The sequence below is a fragment of the Panthera leo genome, chromosome D4, assembly GCF_018350215.1.
Source record: "Panthera leo isolate Ple1 chromosome D4, P.leo_Ple1_pat1.1, whole genome shotgun sequence".
In the NCBI taxonomy this organism is placed as follows: Eukaryota; Metazoa; Chordata; class Mammalia; order Carnivora; family Felidae; genus Panthera; species Panthera leo.
This window is the reverse complement of record NC_056691.1, coordinates 1,080,793-1,092,726: the sequence shown is the minus strand read 5'-3', so window position 1 is coordinate 1,092,726 and position 11,934 is coordinate 1,080,793. Positions and strand designations below refer to the sequence as shown.

General features: G+C 60.5%; 1 long non-coding RNA gene across 1 annotated transcript; it reads right to left on the bottom strand.

The window, feature by feature from the left end:
- Nucleotides 1-77: 77 nt before the first annotated feature.
- Nucleotides 78-2,402, bottom strand: LOC122204988. The gene is made up of 3 exons (XR_006195863.1): nt 2,197-2,402; nt 1,672-1,811; nt 78-486 (listed from the first exon to the last, which is right to left on the bottom strand). It is a non-coding gene; the product is annotated as an uncharacterized LOC122204988 (long non-coding RNA).
- Between the last annotated feature and the right edge of the window lie 9,532 nt (nt 2,403-11,934).

Sequence of the window (11,934 nt, the reverse complement as noted above, 5' to 3'; positions counted from 1 at the left end):
TGCAGGAAGTCTCGCTCCAGGGCTCTGCACGGGCTTTGCCCTCGGCCCCCGCCCCTCTGAAAACCCCGGTTCCCCAGGCCAGGTGTCCTCCGTGAGCGGCACATGTGAACCCCATCCGTGTCCCTGTGGGCCAGGCCCTCTGAGCTGGGGGGTCGATGCTGTAGGTCTTCACTGAGGAGCCCCGGGTGGTGGGGGCAGATTCAGACCCCTGGGGTCTGGCTGTGCCCTCACGAACGCGGCGGGGCACCTGCCCTCTCCCGGCTCAGCCCCCGGCCCAGCAACCCGGGTCGTGGTCCGGGCCGGACCCGGAGCTGCAGCCCGCCCCTTCCTCTCCCTCTGACCCCACCCCGCCCCGGCGCCGCGCGTCCTTGCCTGGCCATTCGCCCAGGGGGCTCTCAAACTAGTGACTTCCCAGCAGAGGCGGCACTGGGTGGCTCAGGGCTGCTCCCAAGCAGGCTTGTCTCTGGCGGAGTTGGAGGAAGTGATCTTGGAAGAAAGAACAGCAGATGCAAAAGTCCTGAGGTGGAATATTTTGGAAGCTTGAAGAACAGCCGGAAGTCCCTGGCTCACGAAGCCTGAGAAGGTGGCCCAGGTGGACAGGTCTGGCTCTGGAGGGCCTGGCAGGTGGCACAAAGAGGTGAGTGTTCTCCTGGAACCACAGAGCAGGGTCCCAGCAGGGCAGCCCATCCCCACCTCTGCTTTCAGAGCCAGTGGAATAAGTGAGGGACCCTCCCCTTTCCTGGGTCTGAGTTGCGGTCACCCCATAATATCTGGTCCCCACTTCAGACCCGTGGACCACACAAGATGAGTTTCTTCAGTTCCCCTGACCAAGCAAGTATATCCCGTTTGCCACATGGGAAAGCCAGGTGAGCCCACAGGGCCTGCTGTGATCCCTGCTGCCTCTAGACCACCCTAGGCTGGAGCCCCAGAATTCCCTGCCAGAGGCCCCCAGCCCATCTCCAGGGCTTGCACACAGGGCTAACCCTGGTCTCTGCTTGTGAGTGGGAGGGGAGGTAGGACCGGCTGGCCCAGGCCTCCAGGAGTCCCAAATGCCAGATTGAGCCTGGCCACTTAGGGCGGTATGTTCCGGGGTGCTGTAACACGGTGCCACAGGCTGAGTGTCTTAGAACTGCACACATGTTGTCTCAGGGCCTGAGATCAGGTGCCAGCAGATGTGTCCCCTCCAAAGGCCCTAGGAAGGATCTATTCCAGGCCTCTGTTCAGCTTCCTGTAGTCCCTTGGCTTGTGGCTGTATCATTCCAAACTTCACATGGCCGTCTGTCCCTTTGTACATTTCTGTCGCTGCCCAGATTTACCCTTTTTATAGGGACACTAGTCTTACTGGATTAGAGGCAGCCCTTCTGACCTCACTTTAACTTGGTTACCTGTAGAAAGGTACTGTCTCCAAAAACGGCATGTTCTGAGGTACTGGGGTTAGGACTCCAGCACTTGAATTTGGGGGGTGGGGGTCTGGGCACAGTTCAGCCCCTGACAGATGGCATCGAGGTCAGGGACACAAACTGTTCTCGCTGGTCTACAGCTGGGTAGTGGGTTCTGGGTGTTCAAGCATGTGGTGCTGGCCCCCTGTACTGTTAGGCAGCTAGGGTGGCCCAAGACCTCTGCCACATCCCACGGGAAACCATGTCCCTTGTCACAGCTCAGAACACCCACCTGCCACGAAAGCCATCAGAAGCAGCAGGAGGCACTGGGGTCGGTTCTAGAGGTGGGTCCGTGGCTGATATGAGCCATGTGCTGGAATGCTGCATCCATCCATGTTTTCCGGGGCCTCTTGGAGAGCCCGGCAACGCTGACTGTGTGCAGGGAGGGAAACTGAGGCTTAGGTGGGGAAGGCACTTGGCCCACCTCAGATGACAGACTGCCTGGGCCACCGCCTGCCCCAAAACCTTGTCCCCTCATCCATGGCAGAGACCGTGACTCTGACAGGCCCCCCCACCCCGATGCCACGAGGCTTAGTGTTTTCATCTGGGGGCTAGAGAAGGTTCTGCCACCTTCCTGAGATCACCCTGAGATCGCGGAGGCCCTGCGGTGATCAAGGCTGGAACTGGGCCCCTCAGGCCCCACCCCTTTACCACCTCCCCCTTCCCCCCTCTGCCCTCCCAGCTGCCCAGGGCCCCAGCCTCTCTGCGCCCTGGCCCAGACTGGGAGCAGTGCCTGGGCTATGCCAGGGTCTCTTACCTTCAGGCCTCAGCCCCCCTTCCAGGGAGCCCTCCCTGTTTACCTGCAAACGGCCCCCACAGCGACCTCAAAGCCTGTGCTGAATCTCAGAGAGGACTGTGGCTCCCCCTGTGCAGGTGTTAGGGGCCAGGAAGGAACTTGTGGGCGGCTGTTGGAGAGGCAGCAAGAGCCCACACGGACGCCTTGGGGAGCTGATTGAAGCCGTGGCCTCTGCATTTGGGGTCTGGCCCACACCCTACCACCCGCCCATCTCAGTTTACGACTGGGAGCAGGCAGTACGCTGGAACATTGTGGAATGAATGGACTCGTGGAAAGGAACCAGGGAAGGCAGTGAGGGGAGAGAGGTCTGAGGCCCTGGGTCTCCGTGTTCTGCTCTGTAAAGTGGGCTCATACCTGTGCTGCCAGACCTGTCAAGGGGATGGGGAGGATCTACCCTGGGGGTCTCCTCTTCCTGAAGGGGTCCCACGGGCACCTTCCTCAGCCCCCAGTTTGACCGATGTGGTGTCCATGGGCCCTGGTGGCCTGGGGAAGGGGGGCTGTTCATAAGCCTCGATGGGGGCAGGTGTGGTTTTTGGTGTGTTTCCCTCAAATCGGATAATAACTGTAGAAATGTAAAATGCTGTTTATTTTCTTTAAATATTCTTTTTTTGGGGGGGGGGGCGCCTGGGGGGCTCAGTCAGTTGAGTGTCCGACTTCAGCTCAGGTCATGATCTCGCAGTTTTGTGAGTTAGAGCCCCGCGTCGTGCTCTGTGCTGACAGCTCGGAGCCTGGAGCCTGCTTCGGATTCTGTGTCTCCCTCTCTCTCTGCCCCTCCCCCACTCGCACTCTGTCTCTATCAAAAATAAATAAAATGTAAAAAAAGAAATTTTAACAAATATTCTTTTTTTAACATTTATTATTTATTTATTTTGAGAGAGAGCGGGGGACAGGCAGAGAGAGAGAGAGAGAGAAAGAGAGAATCCCAAGCAGGCTCCATGCTGTCAGGGCAGAGGCCGACGAGGGGCTTGATCCCACAAACTGTGAGATTAAGACCTGAGCCAAAATCAAGGGTCAGATGCTTAACCGACTGAGCCACGCAGGCGCTCCTATATATATATATATATATTTTTTTTTTTTTTTTAATTTATTTAAATAAAACCTACACCCAGCATGGGGCTCAAACTCATGACCCCGAGATCAAGAGTCACATGCTTTTCAGACTGAGCCAGCCAGGCGTCCCTTCTTTAAATATTATTGATTTTGGTTTGTTCATTTCTAGTTGATAGAAACGTGAGATATTCATCCTAAAAATCTTTTACCGTGGACCAACTCCAGAAAGTTCTATCGAAAGATGGTTAAGAGGGAAGCAGTGTGGCCTCAATGGGCTTTGCCTTTTTTTTTTTTTTTTAATTAAAAACAATTTTCAAAAAAGTAACCTGAGGTTGTAGCTCCAGTGAGCTGAATGTTTGGGCTGAATTTCCCCAAAATGTTTTCTGTCAGGCCATTTGGTGCCCGTGCGCACACTCGCACACTGGCCGTTCAGCTGCCCCACAAGAAGGCGAGACTCTGCTCCCTGTCAGGCCCCAGCTCTGACTGCTGGGCTGTCGTCCCTGGCCAGCCGCCTCACAAGCCAGCTTGCCTGGGCCTTCGGGAGGGGGGTGGGGGAGTCACCCCAGGCGACGCCCAGCTGCTGCCTACAGGTTCACAGTGACAGTGACGGCTTGGGGCTCCTGCGGGGACACAGGCCTCGGGGCCACATGCTTCCCTGGAGGGCGAGAGCAGGTGGTGGGTTCACCGACCAGATCCCAGCAGCCCCTCCTGCAGGACAGCCCTCACAGGAGGGACACGGCCTGCGGGGCTGACCCCGCGGCTTCTCCGCCCCCACCGCTGGGCAACCGTTTCTTGCCTCTTGCGTCTTCTTTGTGCTGGAGTTTCTACAACAAGCATGAAGCCATTCTCTAGTCAGAAAACAGGAAGCTAGTAAAACCTTTAAGGGTGGGGTCCCTGTAAATGATTGCACACATTCACAGGGCAGTCGGGACTCCACTGTGAAAAAAGACGCGTGATAATCCCTCATTGGCACATGGGGAGACTGAGGCATGGAGAAGGGGACTGTCCCATCCAAGGCCACTCACCAGAATGAGGGTTTGGGGCCTGCGGGGGGCGGGGGCTCGTCTTCGAGCAGGGTTCAGGCGAGCCAAGCTGTAACAAGCGCACGGGAGGGTCAAGGGCGATCCTGGGGCTTAGTGCTCATGAGCTGGCTAAGCTTCTTTGAAGCCTGCACCTGCCCAGGGAGTCCCCGGTCACCAGAGAAGTGTGAGAGCCTGCCCCTCATGCTCCGCAGGCCCAGTGCCCAGTGGCCCCCGTCAGTCCCTCTTGTCACACTGTGGTTGGCCTTGGATGAGCCCCGCCCCTCTCTGGGCTCCAGTTTGGCTCCCACCTCCCCCAAGCCATGCCTGTGGATGCTCGGAGCTCTCTCTCTGGCACCTCAGAGGCCCAGGCTTGGGGCCCGGTTCACGGCCTGGGGAGGCACTGCTGGGGCCCCCTATACAGCCGGGGAGGCTGGCTAAGGCCATCCGAATGGATAGATCAGAGAGCCCTGGACCCTGGCAGGTGCTGAGAGGGCTCTCATTTCACAGATGGGGACACAGCCGGCGGGGGAGGGGTCTCCTCTAGTGACACAGCTCATCCCAGACTTCTGCTCCAAGGCCCAGACGCTGGGGCCTGACTGTCCGGCTCTCTGTGCCTCTGTTTTCCCACCTGTAGAATGGGTGCGCTAGACGTGCAGGGCCTCCAAGCACGTGCAGCGCATGCGGCCCACAGTCAGGGCTGGTAGGAGGGGCTCATGCCATCGCTGGAGGAGTGTGCCGGACAGCAGGGCGGGGAGGGCCAGGCTGCACACCTGCCCCTGCCCCAGCACTCGCTGTGCTGATGACCACGCTTCCCAGTAACCATCTTGAGCACCGTGCTGTCTTCATTTAATGGGTGAGAAACTGAGGCTCAAGACTATGACTCACGCATTTTGCTAAGTGGCTGCCCCGGGCAGCTACAAGAGACAGAACCCCAGCGTTGGCCCAGGGGCCATGGTGACGAGTTCTGAAAGCCCTTGGGGCTCTGGGTCCCCGGGGCAGGGGGGCCACCCTCCCAGCGTCCCAAACACTGCTTCCTAGGGACGCGCTGGACCACGTGCTCACTTGTCCCTGGGCCAACTGCTGCAGTGAGGCAGAGGCGTGCCACGGGCCTGACCACTGCTGGGGCTCCAGGGCTCCAGGGACGTGCTGCTGCATGGCCGTGGCAATGCTCACGACGGTCATTTCTGCTCATGCATCTGCATCCAGGCCCGGCTGCAGAGGGCTCACGGGGGGCCGCTGGGGCTTCCACGCAGCATGGTGCTGGCTCCCGGGAGCACGTGTCCCAGAACACAGGGAGTGGGAGTTGCCCCTTTCTGTAAGTGTGGCCTGGAACTCGCTTGTGTTCTGTTCTGTCCATCAAGCGGCCATGGAGCTCGGGTTCAAGGAGCGAGACAGACCTCACCTCTCAGTGGTACGACCCTCAGCAAGTTTGAGAGCCACATGGGGGCCCGGGCACTGGGCCAGCTTGTCCCAAACGCTCCTTGCGTATCTGCCAGGCACACCAGCAGCTCTCCCCAAATCACAGAGTAGGATCAGATTCAGACCCCAAATGTGGGTGCGACCCTGCTGAGTTCCGAGGGACACAGACACGCACCAGCCGACCCAGGGCTCCGGAGGACTGGGCGTTAGCGCTGGAGGGGACGTGGGTCACATCGTCCAGATGTTCATGTGTATTTTCTAGACTGTTCAGAGGAATGTGTACTTTGTCCGTCTAGCCACCTCGAGCGAGGCCGGCTGAGGGCATGTGGGCACAGCCCATGACCAGAGATGAGGACATCTCTTGACTGCCTTCCTGACAGTGGCCCCTCTCAGCCTGGGTGGCTCCATGCTCACGGCCATCCGGGTTTTGCTGCTCTCTTTTCTCCCTTGTCCCCTGCACCACCATGCTCCTGAGACCCTTGGAGACCACCTCGTTCGCAGCTCCTCTGTGAGGCTCACAGAGGCCAGGGGAGACACTGAGGCTAACCCAGTCGGTGAGGGCCAAGGCCCTGATGGTGAGCACAGGCTGGATTTCAGTGTGGCTACATGCTCAGCGGGGCCTTTGCACAGTGGACAACACGCTCAACTGAGCCCAGCAATCCTTTGTGGGAAGCGTGCTGCTGCAGTCTTCAGAGGGCTGGAGACTCCCAGGTCCTACAGAGGGTGGCCATCACCTCACCTCTGCAAGCCAGACTCAAAGGGGTGATTAGGCTGCATGGTGCCTGCTCAGCCCTCTTGCCTCTGTGTCCTCTTAGCCAGTCATGGAGTGCCGCCTGGGGCTGCTCTGGCTGCCGTTTCCCTGATCTCCCGGGTCCACAGGGCCTGGGAGCGAAGCCTTCTGTCATCTTATCCAGCCCTATGGCTCTGCTGGTGTTTCCATACTCAGCCTCAGTACCACCTCCTGCAAGAAGGCCTCCCTACTGCCCTGGCTGGGCTGGGCTGAGGAGGCCATGAGCAGACAGATTCCACCCGGAGTGCAGGGACCACACGTGGTTCATCTCTGCCAGGCACAGGGCAGCCGCCACCAGCAGAGTCCACGGACGAGAGCTGCTTCAGGTGGGTAGTGCTGGTGTCACCTCAGGCAAACTCCCCTTCTGTTCTTTCTCTCCACTCACCAGGTGGAGCTCTGGCCCAGACCACCAGCGACCTTGAGCTCAGACCCTGGTGCTGCTGTGGTGCTTTGGGCAGCTTGTCTGTGGCAGGGGCTGCCTGTGCACCCCCCTCTGCCCCGTGGCTTCTCAGCCAAGCCCCTCGGGGCCCGAGGCTCCCCAAGGCTCCTCCCGATGGCCTTTCATTTTCTGTGATCTGAGGCTTTGCCAGGCGTGCTGACCCTGGAGGCACCCCCCCTCCTCCAGTGCTTGGAGATGGTAAAGGATGGCCCCGGGGCTGCCTTCACCTGCAGGCCAGCCCGTGCAGAGCCACAGCCGCCTCCTTGCCCCCTGGCCCTGTCCACTTGCCCTAGTCACCCCAGGCCGGGTATCAGACGGCCTCCGAAATGACCCGAACCGCCAGTCGGAAGCCCAGCAGCGTGAGCCGCGGAGACTTCAGGGCCTGACGCTTTGTCCTCACAAGCCTGGGCGCCGCACAGGGGTTCACGCCGCCAGACACGAGGCCCCACAGGCCTCGCCTGGTGATCCCAGCTCTGCCCCTTTGTCAGACTCGGGGGGTCACAGCCCCAATCTCTCCAGCAGCACCTCGGGTCTCTTCAGACCACAGCCTCTGAGTCAACACCCCAGCAGGTTCCCTTCTGCCCAAGGGCCCCTCCCCGATTTGTCCTCAGCTAACATCCAGCTCTACTTTCCACCTGAGGCAAGGGTGGCCTCCCCTCCCTCCCGTCTCAGCTCTCACCGGGGGTGCCCTCATCGCCCGCGTTTCTAGCGGGAGCGCGCCCCACACTCCTCCCGTCCGCAACTCCACAGCCACTCGGTTTGGGGTGTTCGTCACACAGCCCGTCCCGTATCGCACGGAACCGATTTGTTGGAGCTGCCGTGCAAATGTTGGCAACGACAAAGTTGGCAATGACAGAAATTAAAGGGATTAAAACAGCAGAAATTTACTCTCTCTTGGTTCTGGAGGCAGGGAGTCTGGGGTTAGGGTGAGGGCAAGGCCACACTCCCCCTGGGAGCGTGGGGGGCCTTCCAGAATGTCCTCTCCTCTTCTGATAAGCACTTACTGGGTTTGGGGCCCTGCTCTATGCTTAACCAGCAACATCTGCAAAGACCTTATTGCAAATAATGTCACCTTTTGAGGTTCCGGATGGACGAGAATTTGGAGGTAACAGACACCCTTCAACCCGAGACACCTGTGTTGGCTCTCTGCCCTTCTCCATCTCATTCTCCACCCACACAGCTCTTTCTAGGTGGCCTCCTCAATAAACTCCTTGCATTCAATCCACATAACAGGATCTGCTACTGAGAGAAACCTGACACAGCCCCTGCTCTGATCTCCTGGGGACCTCCCCGTGCTGAGCCGTAGCACACCCCTGTGTGCGGGAGAGGGCGGCGGCCCCTTGGTCCCAGGTTTTGGGAGGACACAGAAGAGGCTGCTGTAGGTTCTGGGCCGAGGGCCGCACACACTTCCTGCTCTGGGGATGACCCCGGATGGGCTGCTCAGTTGTCAGTTTTCTGGGGCCCCTTTGGGGGCAGACATTGTGTTTCGGGGGCATTACTTGCTTGTCTGGGTTTTATAAGGCACAGGGAGGGGGGGGGGGGCCTGTCAGGGAGGGGGACGTGTGTCACAGCAGGCAGAGCGGCCTTGGCAGGAAGGGGGACAACTTTGTCCCCCTCAGAGGTACCGCCGGTGTGGATTCTGGCCGGGGACATCTTGGCGGCCGCAGGCTGGTCCCCACAGACGGTGGCTGCGGGGTAAGGCAGGCAGCAGAGAGCAGGACGCTCTCTCATGGCACACGCTTCATTCTCCCACAGCAGCTTCAGGTGAGGCTGGAGATGGCTCTATTCCCCAGGCCTGGTTTGGGCCCCCGGAGGCCCTTCCTTCCTGTTCCAGGAGGCCCTCTGGCCCCCTCACGCCCAAGGCTGGGCCCCCTGGGACCAACCAGGAGTGCTGCGCACAAGGCTTCCCACGAGTAGGCTGGGGGGCTGCGCTTTCCTGGGTTCAGCGCCTCCGTCCGCTCTGTGCACCCGTAAGCGGGCACCACACCCATTAGTCCACAGAGCCGGCGGGGCCAGGCCTAGCCTGGCAGTCCTGGGAGCCAGCAGGGCGGAGGCGGCCGTTTTCCCAGGATGGAATGTGCAGAATGTGGGGTGGGCGCCTGGCTCCTCCCCACAACCTGCCCTGACCCCACTCACCGTTTTGGGCTCTCAGTTTTCTCCCTCATAAAGTGGAGCCCTGGTGGGTGTGAGGGTGTTTGGTCAGGGAGCAGCACCTCGCAGCAGGTGTTCAGAACACCAGAACCCCTCAGGGACCACCCGGAGACCTGCCAGGACAGCCTGGAGCCCCCTGGCACCCTTGAGACTCCCCTGGGGACCACTGGGAGCCCCCTAGGGATCACAGCTGCATCATCTGGAGAAAGATAGAGTGCTGACAGGTGGATACACCTGGACCGAATGCCTCTCGAGCACTGCCCACATGGACATGCACCTGGGGCACACAGACCTCCTTCCTGGGTGCACTAGGTGGCTGGGTGGGAACCAGGATGCAGAGGGGGTAGAGTCCCACAGGGGGAGGGTGTGAAGGACTCAGGTGCTGTTCTGGGAGGCTTCATGACCCTTTTCTCCCCATGTCAGAGATCGCAGGTGACCACCAGCCGACCCTGCCCACCGGGAGCCCTGTGTGTGTGGGGGGGTGGTGCCTGAAAGGAACGGGCGTTGGGGTCCATGACAGCCTCGGTTCCCAGCTGGGCCTCCTGGAAGGACCCGAAGGGGCTCACCTGCAGATACGTGCAAACAGCTCTGGGGGAGCCGAGCCCGCCCTCTCCCTGGATGCCTGGTGCCAGGACCGCCAGGCCCCAGGAGGTGTGGGAGCCACAGCTAGAGCACCTCAAGGCCTCAGCTGTGGGGTCTGGCATGAGCTGGGGCTTCAGGGGCTGATCCTGCCACCTCAGTGTCCCCCTGGGGGACAGGCATAGCTGCAAGTGGACCCAAATGCCCCTCTGCCAGTGTTCTGGGGCATGCTGTCCCCTCAGGTCTCATCGTGCCAATCTCTGCAATGGGACCAGACGCCCAAGGATAAGCTGGCTCTGTCCCTGAGTCCTGGACACCACGGGGGAGGCAGCCACTGGGTCTCTCTGAGCCTCAGTTTCCTCCGTAAAACAAAGATCCCAGGCCCAAGGTGTTCAGGGGTCACACGGAAAGAACAGTGTCCCCAAGCCTTCACCAATCCTGTTGGCAGGTACCAACTGAGCACCTGCTAGGAGGAAGGCACCTGCTAGGAGGCAGGCACCGTTGTGGGTGTACCGTGCTGCCCCGGGAGCTTCCGTGCTGGATGGAGAGACAGGTTAAAAAGGGCAAGTATCCAAGCAAAAAGTAGAGACCGGGCACAGGTACATCCAGCACGGTCTCAAAAGGGCCGACAAGGAGGTGGGAAGGAGGCGGGTACGTTCTAATAAAGGTCCAGGGCCGGAGCCGGGGGCACCTGGGTGTGGTGAACAGGAGAAAATGAGGCTGGACGTGTGGAAGGGCCAGAGGCTGCAGGGTGTCGTCTGACCCCCAGTCCCAGAAATCCAGTGGCGGCACAGAGGAGGCGTGCGAGCAATGCCCTGCACGAACAGGTGGACGACACCCAGCCAAGTCCCTACCTCACTGTGTGACCTCAGGCAAGTGTATTTCCCCCTCTGGGCCTGGTGAGGACACATGTTCCCATGGTGGGGTGGTCAGTGGGCCCTGGCACCCACAATGGGAGCCTGGGCTCCGACTGCTAGCTACCCTTCCTCCTGTGGACACCTGCTCAGGTAGACCCCTCGCTCCAACCACAGCCCCTATGCGTGGCATCAGGCTAGGCAGGCAGGGACTGAGACCGTGTCCCGTACCGTCTGGCATTCCTCAGGACCCTCCGTGGGTGCGCAGGAGAGTGTGCCCAGGCCCTGGGCTTCAGGGCAGGAGGGGCCCCTGGGGACAGACCTGCCTCCTGGGGCTGCTCACCGCCACCCACCTGTGACTTCAGACTGCGGTAGTTGCTAACTTTTATCAGGATGTTTCACAAGAACACTGGCGTTTCATCTCTTGAAATGCTGGGAGCTGCAGCCTCCAACTTGCCCATCACAGGGGTTTTCCTGGGGACCCACTGGGGACCCGGGGCCCTGTCTCTATCTGCGCCCCCACAACCCTGCTGCTGCCAGACAGCTCTAGTCACACTCCCAGGCCCGCCCCGTGGCCCCCACCTCTCAGAGCAACACCGAGGGACACCTTGGGGAGACCAGGCCCTGCGGCCTCCAGCCTGCTCTGCTCCCCACCTGTGACCTGCTGGCCCCTCGTGGCCCTGCCCTAGGCTTGAGCGCTCTTCCTGCAACACCCGCCCTGGGGTGTCCTCCGCTCCGGATTCTGTTCCTCCCAAACCCCGAGGCACCATGTCTTGCGGCTGCTGGAGTCCTTCCCAGTGTCTCGTCCAAAATCCACGGGCCCCGGGGCTCTCTGATGGACTGCTGTGGAACATAACTCCCAGGGGACCCTCAAGGTTGCCCAGTGAGGAAAGGGCCTCCCACTGGGATCACTGTGGAAACATGCGTGAGGGGACTCCAGGCTGGTGGGCAGGAGGAGAGGGCCCGGGTCTGCCCAGGCTCAGAGAACTCATGGGGGCAGCTGTGAGGACCCCTCCTTGGGCACCCGCAGTGGGGGGGGGGGGGGGGGGCTAGTTTCCTCCCACCCCACAGAATGCTGCTATTCCCAGTGGGTCACTTCCAGCCACCCCCTGGGTCTGGGGTGATAGGACTCAGTTTCCTTAGCTGTCAAGTGGGCACATCCTGGAGAGAAGGGCCCAGTAGGTCCTGCGGACACAGTAGGTGCTCAGTCACCACACAGAGAGCAGAAGTCATGGGTGTGGGGGGAAGGGGACCAGGTGGGACCAGGGGGAGGGGCCGGCTGGGCCCCAGGCCCTACACTACGCCACAGGGTGGGCCCCATACCCCCCAGGCCTAGCTGTGCTGTCACCCTCTTTCCCCACCTGGCGCCCCTGCCCTGAGGCTGTGCCCACCTGC